This window comes from Crinia signifera, chromosome 9 (assembly GCF_055691185.1).
Source record: "Crinia signifera chromosome 9, ASM5569118v1, whole genome shotgun sequence".
Classification (NCBI taxonomy): domain Eukaryota; kingdom Metazoa; phylum Chordata; class Amphibia; order Anura; family Myobatrachidae; genus Crinia; species Crinia signifera.
In genome coordinates, this window is record NC_139225.1 from 68,850,708 (window position 1) to 68,868,838 (window position 18,131).

Genomic DNA, 18,131 nt, shown 5'->3' on the forward strand with positions numbered 1-18,131 from the left:
TATAACTGTCAGTGCTGCTGCTGCAGTGTCATAGAGTGATAGATAGTGATAGATAGTGAGAGATAGAGAGATAGAGAGATAGTGATAGAGAGTGCTATATTTTGTGTCTGCTACCCCCCTTTTTGGGGCTGCAGGGGTTTTTTTTATATATATAACTGTCAGTGCTGCTGCTGCAGTGTCATAGAGTGATAGATAGTGAGAGATAGAGAGATAGATAGAGAGAGATAGATAGAGAGAGATAGTGACAGAGAGTGATAGAGAGTGCTATATTTTGTGTCTGCTACCCCCCCTTTTGTGCTGATCAGTATATCTGTGCTGATCAGCAACTTTTTGGGGGTGCAGGGTTTTTTTTTTTATATATACCTGCCAGTTGCACTGTCAGTTGCACCAAAGGTTGTACACCTGCTGCCCCTCACTGGTAATCAGTGTCGCATCACTGATCACCTTTTTTTTTTTTTTTTGAGGGTGCTGTGGGGTCTTTTTTTAATTTTTTTTGATCCAATTTTTTTGATCAAATTCCTGTTGCCTTTGAGCGCTGTTCAGTAACGGACGTTACTGACCAACATCTGTGCTCAATTTTTGGCGCAGGACCTTTTTTTTTTTTCTGCACTACATACACACTACACACTACATACTACATTGAAATAAAGTTTGTACCCCCCTACACTATACACGTGTTGAAACATTTCACTACCAGAAACACAAAAAAAAAAATGGCATCGCAAATGTCATCCCAAATGTCATCCCAAATGTCATCCCAAATGTCATCCCAGTCATCCAGAAGAATGTATTCAGCGGAGGAGGCATATGCCATGCTTGCCTCTGACTCTGACACAGCCAGTGAGGCAAGCGGGGAATTTGAAGGATTCATCTTAAGCTCCTCTTCCTCCTCTAGTGATGAGGGACCCCCTCAAAGACGCCCCCGTAGAGCAGCTGAGACCCCCCCCCCAATAATTGATCTCGTATGGACCCCACCACCAGACAATTTTGAGCCCCAGGTTCCTGAGTTTTTGGCCATCCCAGGAATCCAATTTGATTCCACAGGTCTCAGAGAAATTGACTTTTTCAAATTATTTTTCTCTGATGATTTTATAAATTTAATGGTGGACCAAACTAATTTATATGCCCAGCAGTTTATTGCTCAAAACCCCACGTCATCATTTGCTAGGTGGACCCCTGTAGATGCAGTAGAGATGATGACGTTTTGGGGTCTGGTGTTTCATATGGGCATAGTAAAAAAGCCAGAAATTAGGCAATATTGGAGTACAGATGTTCTGTACAGCACCCCACTTTACCATATGGCCATGACCCGGAATCGTTTTGAGTTAATCCTTAAATTTTTGCATTACAACGATAATGCACAGTGCCCACCCAGAGATGATCCCACCTTTGACCGGCTATTCAAAGTCAGGCCGGTCATTGATCACTTCAGTGCCAAATTTGAAGAGATGTACATCCCAGATAAATTCATTTGCATAGACGAGTCCCTTATACATTTTAAAGGAAGGGTTAAATTCCGCCAGTACCTTCCCAGTAAGAGGGCAAGGTATGGCATAAAAATGTATAAGCTGTGTGAAAGCACCTCAGGGTACACCCACAGGTTTAGGGTATATGAAGGGAAGGATTCAAGAATTGAACCGCCAGAATGCCCCCCCTCCCTCGTAGGTGTTAGTGGAAAAATTGTCTGGGATTTAGTGCACCCCTTCCTGGATAAAGGTTATCACCTCTATGTGGATAACTTTTACACCAGCATCCCCCTGTTTAAGGCCCTTGGTTCAAGAGGTACAGCAGCTTGCGGTACTGTGCGCAAGAACCAAAGAGGCCTCCCAAAAACGCACATTGCCCAAGTAATGAGAAGGGGTGAAAGCAGGGGAATATGCACCGAAAATATGTTGTTGGTCAAATATAAGGACAAGAGGGATGTCCTTATACTGACAACAATTCACGGAGACAGTACCACCTCCGTCCCTGTACGAGGTACCAGTACCCACACCTCAAAACCTAATTGTATCCTGGATTACAATAGGTACATGGGCGGAGTGGATCTTTCAGATCAGGTACTGAAGCCGTACAGTGCCCTGCGGAAAACAAAAATCTGGTACAAGAAGCTGGCCGTGTATATCATCCAGATGGCACTGTATAACGCTTACGTGCTATTCCGTTCTACCAGCCAGAGGGGGACATTTATGCACTTTCAAGAGGAAGTCATAAAGGGCCTAATATTTGGGAACCAGCAGGCAGAGGGCCCCAGTACTTCTAGTACTGGCCCCCGTATTGTACCAGGGCAGCATTTTCCTGATGAAATCCCCTCCACTGGAAAAAAGGGCAGGACACAAAAAAGGTGCAAAGTTTGCTATAAAAAGGGAATAAGAAAGCAAACTATTTTCCAGTGTGACACTTGCCCCGACAAACCCGGCCTATGTATAAAGGAGTGTTTTAAAATATACCACACATCTATGGATTTTTAGGTTCATCATTTCACCGTGCTTGGGGGGTCTTGCTAATGCCACATAGCACCCACCATTCATTCCACCAGAATCTGAGCCGCAAAATCCCAAAATCACTCCTTCCCTTCTGAGTCCTGCCATGCACCCAACTGGTATTTTTTGGTCACATGTGAGGCATTGCCGTACTCGGGAGAAATTTGGGCACAGATTTTGGGGTGCTTTTTCTCCTTCATACCTTATGAAAATGAAAAATTTTGAGCCAGAACTGCATTTTTGTGTAAAAAAATGTAATTTTTCATTTTCACTGCCCAGTTGTATCAAAATTGGTGAAACCCCTGGGGGTTTGAAATGTACACTATACCCCTAGATGAATTCCCTGAGGGGTGTAGTTTGCAAAATGGGGTCACTTGTGGGGGGGTTCCACTGTATTGGTGCTTCGGGGGTCTTGCTAATGCGACATAGCACCCACCAAAATTCCACCAGAATCTGAGCTGCAAAATCCAAATATCACTCCTTCCCTTCTGAGTCCTGCCATTTTTTGGTCACACATGAAGCATTGCCGTACTCGGGAGAAATTGGGGCACAGATTTTGGGGTGCTTTTTCTCCTTCATACCTTATGAAAATGAAAAATTTTGAGCTAGAACTGCATTTTTGTGTAAAAAAATGTAATTTTTCATTTTCACTGCCCAGTTGTATCAAAATTGGTGAAACCCCTGGGGGTTTGAAATGTACACTATACCCCTAGATGAATTCCCAGAGGGGTGTAGTTTGCAAAATGGGGTCACTTGTGGGGGGGTTTCACTGTATTGGTGCTTCGGGGGTCTTGCTAATGCGACATAGCACCCACCAAAATTCCACCAGAATCTGAGCTGCAAAATCCAAATATCACTCCTTCCCTTCTGAGTCCTGCCATTTTTTGGTCACACATGAAGCATTGCCGTACTCGGGAGAAATTGGGGCACAGATTTTGGGGTGCTTTTTCTCCTTCATACCTTCTGAAAATGAAAAATTTTGAGCCAGAACTGCATTTTTGTGTAAAAAATTTAATTTTTCATTTTCACTGCCCAGTTGTACCACAATTGGTGAAACCCCTGGGGGTTTGAAATGTACATTATACCCCTAGATGAATTCCCAGAGGGGTGTAGTTTGCAAAATGGGGTCACTTGTGGGGGGCTTCCACTGTATTGGTGCTTCGGGGGTCTTGCTAATGCGACATAGCACCCACCAACATTCCACCAGAATCTGAGCTGCAAAATCCAAAAATCACTCCTTCCCTTCTGAGTCCTGCCATGCACCCAACTGGTATTTTTTGGTCACATGTGAGGCATTGCCGTACTCGGGAGAAATTGGGGCACAGATTTTGGGGTGCTTTGTCTCCTTCATTCCTTGTGAAAATGACAAATTTGGAGCCAGAACTGCATTTTTGTGTAAAAAAATGTAATTTTTCATTTTCACTGCCCAGTTGTATCAAAATTGGTGAAACCCCTGGGGGTTTGAAATGTACACTATACCCCTAGATGAATTCCCTGAGGGGTGTAGTTTGCAAAATGGGGTCACTTGTGGGGGGGTTCCACTGTATTGGTGCTTCGGGGGTCTTGCTAATGCGACATAGCACCCACCAACATTCCACCAGAATCTGAGCTGCAAAATCCAAAAATCACTCCTTCCCTTCTGAGTCCTGCCATGCACCCAACTGGTATTTTTTGGTCACATGTGAGGCATTGCTATACTCGGGAGAAATTGGGGCACAGATTTTGGGGTGCTGTGTCTCCTTCATTCCTTGTGAAAATGAAAAATTTGGAGCCAGAACTGCATTTTTGTGTAAAAAATGTAATTTTTCAGTTGCACAGCCCAGTTGTATCAAAATTGGTGAAACCCCTGGGGGTTTGAAATGTACACTATACCCCTAGATGAATTCCCTGAGGGGTGTAGTTTGCAAAATGGGGTCACTTGTGGGGGGGTTCCACTGTATTGGTGCTTCGGGGGTCTTGCTAATGCGACATAGCACCCACCAACATTCCACCAGAATCTGAGCTGCAAAATCCAAAAATCACTCCTTCCCTTCTGAGTCCTGCCATGCACCCAACTGGTATTTTTTGGTCACATGTGAGGCATTGCCGTACTCGGGAGAAATTGGGGCACAGATTTTAGGGTGCTTTTTCTCCTTCATTCCTTGTTAAAATGACACATTTGGAGCCAGAACTGCATTTTTGTGTAAAAAAATGTAATTTTTCATTTTCACTGCCCAGTTGTATCAAAATTGGTGAAACCCCTGGGGGTTTGAAATGTACACTATACCCTTAGATGAATTCCCTGAGGGGTGTAGTTTGCAAAATGGGGTCACTTGTGGGGGGGTTCCACTGTATTGGTGCTTTGGGGGTCTTGCTAATGCGACATAGCACCCACCAACATTCCACCACCAAAAATCACTCCTTCCCTTCTGAGTCCTGCCATGCACTTTACTGGTATTTTTTGGTCACATATGAGGCATTGCCATACTCGGGAGAAATTGGTGCACAGATTTTGGGGTGCTTTTTCTCCTTCATACCTTACGAAAATGAAAAATTTTGAGCCAGAACTGCATTTTTGTGTAAAAAAATGTAATTTTTCATTTTCACTGCCCAGTTGTATCAAAATTGGTGAAACCCCTGGGGGTTTGAAATGTACACTATACCCCTAGATGAATTCCCTGAGGGGTGTAGTTTGCAAAATGGGGTCACTTGTGGGGGGGTTCTACTGTATTGGTGCTTCGGGGGTCTTGCTAATGCGACATAGCACCCACCAACATTCCACCAGGATCTGAGCTGCAAAATCCAAAAATCACTCCTTCCCTTCTGAGTCCTGCCATGCACCCAAATGGTATTTTTTGGTCACATGTGAGGCATTGCCGTACTCGGGAGAAATTGGGGCACAGATTTTGGGGTGCTTTGTCTCCTTCATTCCTTGTGAAAATGACAAATTTGGAGCCAGAACTGCATTTTTGTGTAAAAAATGTAATTTTTCATTTGCACAGCCCAGTTGTATCAAAATTGGTGAAACCCCTGGGGGTTTGAAATGTACACTATACCCCTAGATGAATTCCCTGAGGGGTGTAGTTTGCAAAATGGGGTCACTTGTGGGGGGGTTCCACTGTATTGGTGCTTCGGGGGTCTTGCTAATGCGACATAGCACCCACCAACATTCCACCAGAATCTGAGCTGCAAAATCCAAAAATCACTCCTTCCCTTCTGAGTCCTGCCATGCACCCAACTGGTATTTTTTGGTCACATGTGAGGCATTGCTATACTCGGGAGAAATTGGGGCACAGATTTTGGGGTGCTTTGTCTCCTTCATTCCTTGTGAAAATGAAAAATTTGGAGCCAGAACTGCATTTTTGTGTAAAAAATGTAATTTTTCAGTTGCACAGCCCAGTTGTATCAAAATTGGTGAAACCCCTGGGGGTTTGAAATGTACACTATACCCCTAGATGAATTCCCTGAGGGGTGTAGTTTGCAAAATGGGGTCACTTGTGGGGGGGTTCCACTGTATTGGTGCTTCGGGGGTCTTGCTAATGCGACATAGCACCCACCAACATTCCACCAGAATCTGAGCTGCAAAATCCAAAAATCACTCCTTCCCTTCTGAGTCCTGCCATGCACCCAACTGGTATTTTTTGGTCACATGTGAGGCATTGCCGTACTCGGGAGAAATTGGGGCACAGATTTTAGGGTGCTTTTTCTCCTTCATTCCTTGTTAAAATGACACATTTGGAGCCAGAACTGCATTTTTGTGTAAAAAAATGTAATTTTTCATTTTCACTGCCCAGTTGTATCAAAATTGGTGAAACCCCTGGGGGTTTGAAATGTACACTATACCCCTAGATGAATTCCCTGAGGGGTGTAGTTTGCAAAATGGGGTCACTTGTGGGGGGGTTCCACTGTATTGGTGCTTTGGGGGTCTTGCTAATGCGACATAGCACCCACCAACATTCCACCACCAAAAATCACTCCTTCCCTTCTGAGTCCTGCCATGCACTTTACTGGTATTTTTTGGTCACATATGAGGCATTGCCATACTCGGGAGAAATTGGTGCACAGATTTTGGGGTGCTTTTTCTCCTTCATACCTTACGAAAATGAAAAATTTTGAGCCAGAACTGCATTTTTGTGTAAAAAAATGTAATTTTTCATTTTCACTGCCCAGTTGTATCAAAATTGGTGAAACCCCTGGGGGTTTGAAATGTACACTATACCCCTAGATGAATTCCCTGAGGGGTGTAGTTTGCAAAATGGGGTCACTTGTGGGGGGGTTCTACTGTATTGGTGCTTCGGGGGTCTTGCTAATGCGACATAGCACCCACCAACATTCCACCAGGATCTGAGCTGCAAAATCCAAAAATCACTCCTTCCCTTCTGAGTCCTGCCATGCACCCAAATGGTATTTTTTGGTCACATGTGAGGCATTGCCGTACTCGGGAGAAATTGGGGCACAGATTTTGGGGTGCTTTGTCTCCTTCATTCCTTGTGAAAATGAAAAATTTGGATCCAGAACTGCATTTTTGTGTAAAAAAAATAATTTTTCATTTTCACTGCCCAGTTGTACCACAATTGGTGAAACCCCTGGGGGTTTGAAATGTACACTATACCCCTAGATGAATTCCCTGAGGGGTGTAGTTTGCAAAATGGGGTCACTTGTGGGGGGGTTCCTAACTTTTAGCATCTTATGGTGCCTAGAAACCTACATGGTGCCTAAAAAATAATCTCATAAAAAGGAGGCTCCAAAATCAAGTAGGTGCTCCTTCTATTATGAAGCCTGTGGTTTGGTCAACGTGCACACTAGGGCCACATATAGGATATTTATGAAAACAAAAGAATTGGGGGAATCAATTTTTAGTCACATTTCTCTAGTAAAATGTACTGTGTTCCTTAGAAAAATGTATTAAAATTGCAAATCTGCAAAAAAAATGAAATTTTGAAATTTCACCTACACTTTGTTTTAATTCCTGTGAAACACCTAAAGGGTTAACAAACTTCCAAAATGCTGTTTTGAATACTGTGAGGGGTGCAGTTTTTGAAATGGCATCATTTATGGGGGTGTCTCACATACAAGTCCCTCAAAGTCACATCAGAACTGAACTGGTCCCTAAAAAAATCAGTGTTTGAAATTTTCTTGAAAATTTGAAAATTTGCTATTCATATTGTAAGCCTCCTAGTGTCCAAAAAAATGAAAAGGAAGTTGAAATAATGATGGAAACATAAAGTAGACATATGGTCTATGTTAGTTATTAACTATTTTGAGTGGTATGATTATTTGTCTCACAAGCAGAAAATTTAACATTTTGCAAATTGCTAAATTTTCCATTTTTTTCCGACATTTTGGTATTTTTCACAAAAAAACACAGACTGTATCGACGAAAATTTACCACTAACTTGAAGTACAATGTGTCACGAAAAAACAATCTCAAAATCACTGGGATAAGTAAAAGCAAAAAAAAGTTATCCCCACTTAAGTGATACATGTCAGATTTGAAAAAAAGGGCTCTGTCAGGAAGGCAAAAACATGCTGTGTCAGGAAGGGGTTAAATACCAAAGGCACTTAGCCCAAAGCATATGGTCATAGGTAGCATATACAGCAATTGTATACTGTACAATACAGTATACCAGCATTGTATACTGTAGGTTACAATCTCATCTCTAAAAGCCTTAGCCTTGGATAGTGAGTCCAGTCATCTCCCAGTCCATGTATGCGTTTAGGTCCCATCAGTGTCAGGCATATCACCAAGTACAGGACGCGCGTTTCGCCCAAACAGAGGCTTGTTCACCCACGTGAATAGAGTCATCTTTTTCCCTTCTCCCGCTTTACTGGTTCCAGGCTTGTTGGAGGGGCTTGGAAGATCTCGGTAAATAGAGTCATCTTTTTCCCTTCTCCCGCTTTACTGGTTCCAGGCTTGTTGGAGGGGCTTGGAAGATCTCGGTCGTACAGCCTTCTCACCCTTTCAAGTTATATTTTTATTTTATTTATTAACAGATTCTTATATAGCACAGCATATTCTGTTGTGCTTTACAATAGACAACAGTACTTGGGGCTTCAGAGAAAGGTAGCTGCAGAAGCAGTCACTTCTAGCCCGTGCTGTAAGAAGCACCTATCTACAATGTACACTTTCTATTTCTATTTAATGTTGATATAATGTAATTCAAGTTGTGACTTATACTGCTTTCAGACAGCTGCGACAGAATAATTCCGGCAATTACCGGACATTTGAAGTGCCGGGTTATTTGGCCGCGCACTGTCAGACCCCTTCCCACAGAAGAGCAAAACCCGGAGATTTGCTCTATTACACAGGGTTTTGCCTACGTTAAAGGGTCAACCCAGATCCTAAACTCTGGGTCTCAGACCCTGGTCATTTGCAGGATCAGAGACCCGGTGTTTAAGATCCGGATGTATTTCATGAATCTCCCAGGTGGAACTGCTTCACCCGGGAATTTCAATTTCTGTGTGAAAGAAGTTTTAATAACAATATACTCTGGACTGTGAATGAAACGGGAGGTACTTGTTTCCATGTTTCTGTTACCTTGCTGTGTTTTTATAGTAATGAATTAATGTCACCACCTGTGTTTAAAATAAATATACATAACTTTTTAAAAACCACATGTAGAAGATGAAGGAGTAGGTAGACAATGACCACCTACTTCTGTAACATCACAAGTTGGAGAAAAGTTTTCTGGTCTGATGAAAACTTTGGTTAGGTGTGTGGGTGGAGTTTTAGGCCCCCTAAAGGTGCCCAAACACTAGAAAGATCTGTGATTGTAAGATATGCGCATAAATTAGCCTTAAAATCCTTTTTCTGTTCTGGATAAAAGATTTCAGGCAAGCGCACATATTTACCAAAGATTTTTCTTAAGATCCCGTGTGCGTTCCTATGGATCTTTTGTTAAATCTCCTGATCTTTCATGCAGCACGTAAAGGCCCCCATACACTATACGATTTGGGCACGATTTCACCCGATTCGGATGAATCGGGTGAAATCGTCCCAAATCGCATGTTTTGACATCCCCTCCGATCCGATGCGCGGTCCCGTGCGCATCGGATCGGAGTCGGGCAGTCGGACCGGCTGTACATAAGATTTCCTAAATCTTATGTGCAGCCTCCGGGCGGGGGGCGCCAGAGCCGGGCAGGGGGACAGCTGGGCAGGGGGAGAGCCGGGCAGAGTCAGCGGCGGCAGATGCTTGGGAGGGGGGGTGGCGCTGGAGAGCCGGGCTGGGGACACAGGCAGCGTGCGGGGGTGGACGCCGGTGAACTGACGAGGGAGCTGGGCAGGAGGACCGGGGACGGGGACAACTCTGCAAGAAAAAAAAAAACATTACAAATGAATGGGCAGCCAGTGATTGGCTGAGAGAGCTCTCAGCCAATCACTGGCTTCCCATTCATTTGTATTGTTTTTTTCCCTGGCTTGCAGTGCAGAGCGAGTCCCCGATCCTCCTGCCCAGCTCCCTCGTCTGTTCACCGGCGTCTACCCCCGCGCGCTGCCTCTGTGTCCCCAGCCCGGCTCTCCAGTGCCCCCCGTCCGCTGCCTATTTGACAGCTTACCATGCCTGGCTCCCCCCCTGCAGCTCCCTAGTGTCCCTCGCCCACTGATTCTGCCCGGCTCTCCCCCTGCAGCTCCCCGGGAGTTTCATATGATAAATCGCATGGCGATTTATCATAGGCAAAACCTGGCACATCAAGTGCCTAATCATGTGTGAAACCTCCCGGGGAGCTGCCAGGGAAATCAGGTCCGACTTGTCCCTAGGACAAGTCGGGCTAATGTATGGGGGCCTTAAGATCAGAAAATTTAGCAAAAGATCCACGGGCCGATTTTCGACCGATTATCGGTAAACATCGGACGATATATCGGCCGATTTATCGTAAATCAGCCAATCGGCCAAAAAATCGTTCTAGTGTGTGGGCACCTTCAGGGACAAGTTGGACCTGATTGACTCAAGATTTATCCTATGTGCAGGAGAATCAATCTCTTGGTTAGTCCCAGTGCGCATTGGGTCCTACAGCATCAGGCACATAAGATTTTGTCAGACAGGCACATCAGATTTTGTCAGATAAATTGGCCCAATCCATCTGCATTGGGTCAAATCTGACAAAATCTCACAAGTGTAAGGGGCCCTTTAGTTAAGGTAGTTAAGGTGCCCATACACAGAGCAAACCTGCTTTGCGAGTTGATGCACGCTCCGGCTTATTGCACATTGTACAGCACATAAAGTATGTGCTGCATGTACTTTTTGAACTAGATCGCATCCCATGTAGTTCAAAATGCACGCTGCTCTAGTACATCGCATGCGTTTTAACTTACTGTAGATGTGGTGCGATCTAGTTCAAAATGCACAGAGTTAATCGCTCCGTGTATGGGCACCTTTAGACACACAAATGGATGGTTCGTCAGCTCGATGGTTGGAGAAAAGTTGGTCTGATTTATGGCCAGCATACGATATAACTCAATATCAACAATGTTTTTTTTTTTCTTTTAGAAAATTTCTCATACTGCAAATTAAGTAGTAGATATATTTATTTGCAAACAGATTTTGCTTATTGTGAACAGCAAGACAATTTTATATTACTTTTGGGAAATAAAAGCATTAGTTTTGTTTATCAAATGTCAAACTTATGTCATGTTTGAAACAGATTTTCAAATGATTGTTTATTAGAACCTTACAAAACAATATTGGTGCTGCCCTAGTACTCCACTAGGAGTCAGTTTCTGCCTGTAATATGTGAGAAATGTGCCGCACTATGTGAAAACCAGATGCAGCAGTGACATGGAATTCCTATGCTATTAATAGCTGTAGAACACTTGAATTTGCATAATTTGTGGTCTTGAAAGAAGCAGTAATTCTCCACTAAAATGTCACATCCTCTAGATCATCTAAATGTAATGCTCCCAGTGCCGAGCTCATTGTAGAACTACATGTGCTATTGTTCATGTTACTTAACAAAAACACAGAGCATCTTGTTACATCACTGTTGGACAACCAGATGTATTTCAAGCGCTACATATGCCTCTAATATTCAAAAGGGCAGCACAGTAAACTTATATTCAAGAATGAATAAAGAGGGCCAAATCGATTTTGTCATGCCCACATCAGTCAACCCAAAGTGCTACATGATCCAACTTTGCCATAATTCCAGCATATGTCAGTTAGACCTCTCAATTACTTCAGAAAACCACCTCATGCTCTCAGACCCCCAGTTACCACAATATGTCCTCACATGTACTTGGATCAGCACTTGTTGCAAAATGCCCATAAAGATGATCAGATGGCCACAACCAGGGCCGGCAACAGAAATCTCAAGGCCCGGAACACTGATATCTCTGGGGCCCCCCAACACAGAATGCAGATAGTTATTACATTGCATATTAAATGTATTTTTTTTATTATTAGAAATTAATAGATAATTCATATTTACAATGCACTATAAGGACAGGGCAGATGGGAGGGCACAGCATTGTGTGTTGTGTGGTTTGGTGTGTTCCGTGATGTGACTAAACTCATTAAAACAGGTAGCCAGACAGGTGATTAGGCAGCCATGCATACAGACCCTGAGTCCCTCAAGCTTTGGGGTCCCTCAACTGGTCGGGGCCCGGTACGAGTGTCCCCTTTGACCCCCCTGTCTCCTGCCCTGGCCACAACCCTAGATTCCATGTGTACTCAAGAACTCCCAATTATGTCCCCACTTCCCTAGACTTTAGAAGGGATCTTCTAGGTTTAGGATTGCTACTATTTTAAACTGCCACTGACTTTGCTGTATTGACCACTGACTTATCCTTTTACTAACTGTTTGAAGACGATAGACACTTGGTGGTACCATATAATAAAACAGTAATAATCTCTTCAAACTGCCGCAAGAACATTGTGAAAGGGTCCCTGGAAAATTACTACTCACATGCCTCTCGAATGCTAAACATGAAACTTTCATTTCATTTGTCATTAACACCTGCCCTAGATGCCTCTCACGCCTTCTTCCTATGCCACCTGTTTTCTCACATAGTTGAAAAAAACAACCTACCTATATAGACAATGACAATGCCACATTTGGTATGAAATTATATAAAACACCATAATTCGCCTCAAACTAGTATATATGTTCTCCAAAACTTTCCTGAATATCATTCATAAGGGGTGGTTAAAAAGAGGAGAGGGGCCATAAGCAGGCCACCTCCTTTCTGGCAGCAGCAGTCTCAGGGCTGCCGCTAGAAATTGTGACAAAATAGACAGCGCCACCCTCCCACCCCCCACCCCCCCCCAAAAAAAAGAGCCTATACACATAATGCCCCTCTGGTGCTCACCGCCCAGCTCTGCTGCTGTGTTGGCCACTGGGAAATCAGAGTGGCTGCTGATACATGGCTCTCTAGATGGCACTGCATTATAAATGGCCGCCAGCGTCTGGAGCTGTAGGAGAAGCCTATGTTCCTCTAGAAGTGCTCCAGGAGCTATGGGCTTCAACGGGGGCAGCTCAATGGAGGCAGTTGGGCATGACTGCATGGGGTGCATTGGGCTGGGTCTACTGCTCATGCACAATGCTCTCGCAAGACAGCTCCCACGCCTTGTTCCCGGGGATTTCTCAATGCAACTAAAAAGAGAAATGGCCACCACTCCCTAAATCCATTATAGATATACCAATATACCAATCCATTATAGATATACACATTTTACTCAAATCTCCCAACATGCCACTTAGAGCTACCTACATGCTTTTTACACAAATGGAAGTGTGAACCGCTACTTCTTCATAGTTAATTGGCTCTATCCCATGAGCTCTGCAAAGACCTGCAATAGGGGACATGATAACCCCTGCCTGATACTGCTCAGCCTGCTCTGCAGCAGGCAGCGGTGCACTCGGTGACCCTGAAACATCAGATGTTGTCACACAGCATAGCTGGAGCACAGCCAATTCACTGTGAGCTTTGGTCCCTGTAGACTTACTGTCAACATAATTTTGGAAATTGATTTTGTGTGTGTCGGGGAAGGTTTAGGTGTATGAACATTCATCTATGACAAAAGGGAGCTGCGCAGTGATGATTTTAGCAAGAAGGACAATGTAAGTAAGAGAAGAATGTTAGTGCTCTAATCTGCTCTCATAAAGGGCGGGATGCTATATAGCAGAAATGCGGTAAAAACCCCGTTTTCGGGGTTTCTACCGCATTTCTATATGCTATATGGCGCCTCCGCAGTGTCAGCGCTGCGGAGGGAATCGCCAGCTAAAGCTGGCGAATCCCTGCAGAAGCCTATGGGCTTCTTACCGCAGCGCTGTTTGAGGGATCCGTCACGGATCCCTCCCAGCGTGCCCTGCGGCCGGCGCCGGGGTCTGCGCATGCGCAGATGGACTCCCGGGTCACAGACCCGGAAGTCCAGCGCCGGCACCGCATCGCAAGGGACAGCTCTTACCGCAAGAGCTGTCCCTTGCATGAATAACGGCATATGTTATAGCATATGCCGTTATTAAAAATGCGATGTCCGGCGAAGGGGGGCCGCGGATGTTATAACATCCCGCCCAAAAGGTTTTAAGCGTCAGGAAGCATTGCCCTTCATAGTTCACATGTGTACCCTCCCCCATTTTCCATAAAGCTTTTCCATCAGACAGGGCGATTTAAGCCATTATCGCTGGCTAAAGCTGTGCACACACGGTGCAATTTTAGCACATATCACTGGCAATATGGTCGCTGAGCGACCATATTGCCAGTGATTTGTATGTGCTGTAGGCGATAAATCACCGGGTGCACACTCCTGTGTTCATCCCCTAATGGTCGCCTGAGCATACTCTTGCAATCAGTTATTTCCATCCTGCGGCTCCCCTGGCAGAGTCTCCTTTTCATTAGTGACCATCTCTGGTCGCTGATGAAAACGGCACATTGAGCAATAAATTGCACCGTGTGTACACAGCTTAAATGGTCACTGAGCGACCATATCGCTAGAGTGGTTTTTTTGTTGTGGGAGATAAATCTCTAGGAGCATGCTCCTGCAGCCAGCCCTTAATGGTCACTGGTCCACAATGCACTGTGTGCATCGATTAGGGCTAAAAATTGCTGGTCGCTGGGGCACAATGCACTGTGTACCAGTGACCAACAATTTCTAGTCAGAACGAGGTAGACAGAATGAGATAATGTAGCTTGCAGTTTTCAGCCAAAATCGCTGGTCGCTGATGAAAACGATACACTGAGCAATATATTGCTGAGAGATATTAAGCCAAAATTGCTCAGCGACCATATTGCACTGTGTGTACACACCATATTGCACTGTGTGTACACACCGTTATATAGGCAAGTCTTTCACAGGAATGCTCCTTCCTCCCCATGTGTGCCTGAGACCCCCCATGAGTGCCTCTACCTTCTACCTCCCCATGTGCACCTATCATCTCCCCAACCATTTATATTTGTACCTCTGCACCCTGCCTCACAAAGCATGCCTCTGGCCCCCCTCCACAAGTATTTCTGATTCTTCCCTTCCCATGATTGCCTTTGTCTCCTGACTCCCTATGTGCACTTATCATATCCCCTCCCTACCTGTACCTCTACACCCTGCCTCAACAAGTGTGCCTCTGGCCCTCTCCCCATGAGTGTTTCTTACCCCCCTCCCCATGAGTACCTATCTCCCTGCTTCCCCATATGCTCCTATCAAATCCCCTCCCCTTAATTACCCTTGTCCTTTGCCTCATCAACCATGCCTCTGATCCCCCGACTCATGAGTACCTCCAGCCTCAAAACCCCCTACAGTAGGTATACTTCAGTGGCGTGTGATGGGGTGAGGCAGGTGAGGCACAGCCTTTCCTGTCATACTAGCGTATATACCGATGTTTTGAATTGATAAATTATGTCACAAATACAAATAATTTATAAAAAAAAATGTATCTTTATTATTGTAATCATTTTTATAGTCAAAACTCTGGAGTAAAATGTCTATGGCAGGTGAGGCAGTGCCTCACCTCGCTATCTTTTCTGTTCATCGCTTATCAAACCTCAGCGAATCTTCAGCAGTGTATACTGCTGCACATGTGTATAATGCTGGTATGTTCCCCGTGGCTAGGGTTACCACCCGTCCGGGATTACTCCGGACAGTCCGGTATTTCAGGCCGGCGTCCGGAGTCCGGGCGGGTGGCTGTCCCGGACTATACAATGTCCGGGATTCAGGTGGCCCTGGCAGCAGCAGCTGCAGCACTGTCCGAATCTACGGGGTTAGCGGGGGGGTGGAGGGAGAGACAGCTCTGTGTCATCAGTGTCCGTCAGCCCAGGCAGACAAGGGGTCCCTCCAGGGTATGAGAAGTCGCCGGCGGGGTCCCTCCAGCGCATGGGAAGTAACCAGAGGTGTCTCCGCTTAATTTCCATGCGCTGGAGGGACCCCGCCGGGACTTCCCATACCCTGGAGGGACCCCCGTCTCCCTGGGCTGTCGGACCCTGTGATGCAGCAGCAGTACCTGTGTAAATGCAGGAGGAGAATGCCAGGGCTCAGTCCTTGGCGGTGCTAGCCTCAGCAGGGTATAGGAAGCAAGGAGGAATTCTCCCTGCTGAGACGAGGTGAGCATAATGCTTCTCGCCCTCGGTCCTGCCTGCCACAGACACTTCGCTAGTTTTATAGACTGTGGCAGGCTTTACAATCAACCTAAATCCTCACAGTAAGGTATATTATAGTGAGGCTTTAGGTTGATTATAAAGGCTGCCACAGTCTGAGCTGAAAGTGAAACTAAAGATTCACGTGCACACTGCACTTGTGTGTGTCCAGAATCCGGACAGCTGCACCTGGAGCCTGCCTGCCTGCCACCCCAGGTCTGACTCTGAAACTTCTAGGATTATATATATATATATTTATATATATATATATATATATATATATATATATATATATGTGTGTTAAGTGAGGGAACAGGAGGGATAACTTTGATGGGAGGAGGAGGGATAATTGTGATAGGAGGGGTAAAGGGGAAATAGTGATGGATTAAATGTAAGGATATGTATGAAAAAAATTATAATTAATAATGTATGGGAGGGGGTGCAAAACATTTTTTGCCAGGGGGGCGCAACATTTCTAGTTACGCCACTCCACTGATGTGACCAATCCAGCCCAGACCTGGAATACACACCCCCTTGGTAATAAGGGTAATAGGTATTTATTCTCCCCCTTGGCAATGGGCATTTGCACCCCCCCCCCCCCTTTGGCAACATGCATTTGCACTACCTAGTGGCATCGGGCATGAAGGCCCTGTCATCACGCATTAAACCACTAACAATTAACATGTATGTAAGTGGCACTTATATGGCACAATATATATAATAGGCATTAGGGTGTGTGTAATGGGCATCACAGTGTGTGGCATAATGGGCATTACGGTGTTTGGAATAATGTGTAATGGGCATTGCGGTGTTTGGGATAATGTGTAATGGGCATTATGGCATGTGGTATACTATGTAATGGGTGTGTGCCATGTAATCAGCATTACGGTGAATTTTTTTTAGCGCACGCCTTCGGCGTGCACTGTTTGTCCCTCCATTACAGAAAATTTGTTGAGTCCTGGCATAACGTGTAATGGGCATTTAGGTGTATAGCATAACATGTAATGGGCATTATGGCATGTGGTATACTATGTAATGGGTGTGTGATGTGTAATCAGCATTACGGTGTCTGTGTTGTCCCTATCTTAAAAAAAAATGGAGTCCTGGCATAACAAGTAATAAGCATAATGTGTAATGGGCATCACGCTGTGTGGCATAAGATGTAATGGGCATTATGGCATGTGGTATACTATGCCATTTTGTACATTATGTAATGGGTGTGTGACGTGTAATCGGCGTTATGTTGAATTTTTTTGCCTACGGCGCGCACTGTCTGTATTATGCCTGCTTTACAAAAAACCTTTACAGTCCTAGCATATCGTGTAATGGGCATTGCGGTGTATGTCGTAACATGTAATGGGCATCACGGTGTGGGGCATAACGTGTAATGGGTATTACTGTATATGATGTAACATGTAACTGGCATTATGGTATGCAAAATCAAGAATGAAATTGAAGCAAAGGTTTAAAAAAATTCAACATAAGGGGGCCAAAGGGCGGAGCTGGGGCGGGACATGGGCGGGGCAGTGGGTGTGTCAAGGGGCGGGCCAATGTCCGGGAATCTCTCAACAAAAAGGTGGTAACCCTACCCGTGGCTCATATATTGTGTGCAAATCTGGCTCTGGTACTTGCCAGGGACTCCTCTACCATTTACCTCATCGCACGTCCCTACTTCTTATCTAACCGTGCATGCCTCATCCCCCTACCCACGAGTGCCTCTTCCTCCTACCTCTCTGTGTACAACTATCATCTAGCCTTCCCATATGTACCTTTTTCCCCCATTCCCATGAATGCCCATGACCACTGTCTCCCCAGTTATGCCTCCAACTCCTCTTCCCATGAGTATCTCTACCTCCTACCTGTGCATCTATTATCTCCCCTCCCCATATGTATGTCCGTTACCTCACCAAGTATGCCTCTGATCCCCCTCCCTACTCTGTCTCCTACATTATCATGTGCACCTATCATTCCCCTCCCCATATGTACTACTACCACTTGCCTCACAAAGCATGTCTTTGTCCCCCTCCACAATTGTGCCAGTGTCTGTCTGTCTCTCCATGTGCACATATAACCAGCTCTCCCATATGTACCTCTGCTTAACCAAACATGCCTCT